The sequence below is a fragment of the Mastomys coucha genome, unplaced genomic scaffold (assembly GCF_008632895.1).
Source record: "Mastomys coucha isolate ucsf_1 unplaced genomic scaffold, UCSF_Mcou_1 pScaffold1, whole genome shotgun sequence".
In the NCBI taxonomy this organism is placed as follows: domain Eukaryota; kingdom Metazoa; phylum Chordata; class Mammalia; order Rodentia; family Muridae; genus Mastomys; species Mastomys coucha.
The window spans coordinates 62,066,297-62,069,788 of record NW_022196891.1 but is presented as its reverse complement, the minus strand read 5'-3'; the positions used below and the strand labels follow the sequence as shown (position 1 = coordinate 62,069,788).

The window sequence follows — 3,492 nt, the reverse complement described above, 5'->3', positions numbered from 1 at the left end:
GTTTTGGAAACCTCAAAGTCCACCCCCAGTGACAAACTTTCTCCAACAAAGCCACACCTACTCCAACAAGGTCCCACCTACTAATCCTTCTCAAATATTGCAACTCCCTAGTGACTAAACATTGAAATATATGACCTATGGGGACCATTCTTATTCAAACCACCACACTTACTGAGATCAGAAAGGAAAATCCCAGAACTATAGCAATCAATCATTTCTTTACTTCTGGGTGATGCAAACTGTTCTGTGTGAGGTTCAGGCCTCCTCAGCTCCTGCTTCATTAACACTGTGTCTTTTCCAGTAGGCAAAGGTCCACATTGCCACACGCAATAAAACAGAGCCAGATTATTTACACTTGAAGGACACAACCCTGATAAAACTTTTAGTGGCACACCCATCTGCAAGTGTAAAACAAGGAAGAGAGAAGTAAATGAATGGAATAATGTATAGCAAACTTGTCCTTCCCTCTCTTCTGCGTCTCTTTTCCGATCCTTGTTTTAGGAAAGTGAGGAGCTGGAATGGATTCTGTCTGGGACAAGAGTGTCTTTCACAGTCGGCATAGATGGAATATGGTCCCTGATGCAGGAAACTGCAGGGCATTTCCAAGCAATATGGTCAGCACAGTTAGGCCACATTGAGGAAAGGTGCAGCGTGGAAGTTTGGTCTGTCATTTGATCAAAAAGCTAACAAGGATACATAACCATCATCTAACCAGCATGGCAGGAGTGGAGATATTTATTCTAAAGAAAGACTTGTCATTCCCTGCCCCTCCCCCAGCTCCTATTTTGGTCACCAGGCTGTTGGAATTTCCTCAGAGGTGTTATGCTGGAAGAAGGAGAAGGATAAGGCCCTGGCATTAGGCAGAGTGAGAGCCTGTCTCCTGGAAGAAGATTCTCACTGTCCTAAAAATAGAGCACATTGCAGGAGAGATGTTGCTGAGACCACAGAGATGGGCAAGGTCACACTTCGAACAAGTCTGCTTAGGTAGGTAAATCTATTGATCTCTATTTAAACCTAAACCTCATGTCGAGGCCCCCAAAATGACTTGGAAGCCACAGAGGGCTGTCAATGGAATTCTTTCTTCCTCTTCCTAATGTGGTCACATTGAAAAAGCAAATGTTCTTTCTCTGTGCTTCCCTATTAATTGTGTAGATGGCCTTTCAAGAGCAGCGGCTAAGCTTGGCTTGTTAGAGCTGCCAGGACCCAGGATCTGACCCTAACCACTGTAGTAACCTTCTCAGAGAGGATTTTTGGCTTTCTTCTGAAGACTAGGAGACACCAGCTGAAGCTGGTGGACTGTCTTGAGCAAACGAGTGACATGCTATGAATTACGCTTTCCTATGACTCAGCACCACTAGAAGAGATTAGGAGCAGTTAAGAGACTAACATAGCTATTTGGATCCGAAAGAATGGCTTAGGAAAATGTAAAAAATGGTAAGTCTTTCAATATACTCAGAAAAAGGAGCCAAAAAGATTGGTAATGGTATTAAAATGAAATAGAATAGTGAAGGAGGATGACCCAAACTAGAGAATGTGATTGGGAAATTATGGGGACACCTAAGGAATGTGTAGTTTGACCAAATTCGTGCCACTTTTGAACATGGTAACTTGCAGGTGATTTTACATAATCAAGGAAAGTACCAAACCAGCCATTGAATTGGATTTTAGGTAATTAAACAGACCCGCCAAGAAAAGAGGTCAGAGGTGTTGACAGAAATGTAGCATTCATCCCCTAGAGCCTTGACAGCCTTGTCAGTCATGGTCAGATGGATGCCCAAGGCTGTGAGAGAAACAGAGAAGAAAAAAATCCTATGGCAGAGGCTAGAAGAATGAAGAACATAGTCATTGTCAGGGTAATGTGTTTTATTGGTACATTAATGATAAAATTTATTGCTGCTTATATATATATTATACAAATCAAACTTCATATAAGAGAAAGAAGAAAAAACTCATGGGTTAGTGCATTACTTGGATGTATGAAGGTACATGCACGTCTCATGATGAATCATAGGCATACAACTAAGAGAACATCTGTACTGTACCACTGCTGTCTACTCTGCCTGGCTGGTGCAATTATGCTGGTTCACCTAAACTCAAAATCCTTAAGTAGACTTTCAACATCATAAACACCTGGGGACAAAAGATTTCTCTACTGTGTCTTTCCCTCCTGGCATAAATGCATGGAATAAATGAAGTATTAAAAATAAAGATAGTTATAACCAAGTATACTTCACAAGGTCACAGGGAAAGAGTAGCAGGGTCTTTCAAAAGTCACATAGATGTATTTGTAGAAATGGTTATTTCCAATCAGATTAAGTGGTCTAACTTTAAAATATAAAAAAAAAAATTAAAAAATTTAAAAAGCTTTTCAGATATTTGTAAAACTGGTCTTTGAGAAACATACACAACCCTATGATAAAAACCCCATTGTCCTGCAATCAAAGCAGGAAGGTAACAATGTAAATGATACCTACATGGACTGAAAACCCAAGTTATCTAGAACTTTGGAAAACCTCTGGCATACTTCTCTGTGAGTGATGAAATACATTGGTTGAAAACAGCAAATATTTTGTCTTTCAATACCCATCTTATTTGGTCCACCATCATCTGCTTTATCAGGCTTTACTGTTTTCCTAACACTCAGATCTGAAGTTCCAAACGGATATGCTAGGACAATGGTAGCACAAAGCTTGTGGGAATAATTAGCCAATGTATGGTTTAACCTAAGGACCACTCCAAAAACTGGAACCTATACCCTGTACTGCTTGGGTAGCTAAGAACCAAAGATTACATGGCCCAGAGACCTAGGGTAAAACCAAATACTACTGATCTAATAAAAAAGTAACAATAAAAATAATTTCTGATGAAATTATTGCTATTGTCATAGATCATATTTATCCAGCATCAGAAAAGCTTCCTGCTGCAGCAGATGGGAACAAATCCAGAGACCCATAGCCAGACATTACACAGAACGTGAGACCTTGGAACACTCAGCTCTAAATGGGACATCTCCATCAAATCCCTCCCCTCCTAGCTCCAGTTACCCCATGAAAGAGAATGAAGAAAGAGTGGAAGAGTCTGGAGAGATGGAGGACACCAGGAGGACACCAGGAGGACAAGACCATCTGAATCAACTGAGCAAAGCTCATATGAATTCAGATCCTGCAGCAGCAAGCACAGGGCCTGCACAGCTCCGCACCAGGTCCTCTGTGTTATCTATTACAGCTTTCAGTTTAGCATTTTTATCAGACTCCTGAGTGTGTAAATGAGTGGGTCTCTGATTCTTGTGACTACTCTTGGGATTCTTTTCCTTTTGTTGGCTTGACTTGTTCAGCTTCAATGTGATTTTTTTTATTATCTTTTCTTATACAACATAACTTCTATTATGAAAAAAAGAAAGAAAAAAGATGATCTGGGTTCTGTGTGTGTGTGTGTGTATGTGTGTGTGTCTGTGTGTGTGTGTGTGTATTTGCATGTCTTTATGAGCATCAT

At 40.4% G+C, this 3,492-nt stretch overlaps 1 long non-coding RNA gene across 1 annotated transcript; it reads left to right on the top strand.

Annotated features, from left to right (window-relative positions):
* The first annotated feature begins 861 nt into the window (after window positions 1-861).
* On the top strand, window positions 862-3,250 carry LOC116070844. The gene is made up of 2 exons (XR_004110588.1): window positions 862-984; window positions 2,888-3,250. It is a non-coding gene; the product is annotated as an uncharacterized LOC116070844 (long non-coding RNA).
* Window positions 3,251-3,492: the final 242 nt, after the last annotated feature.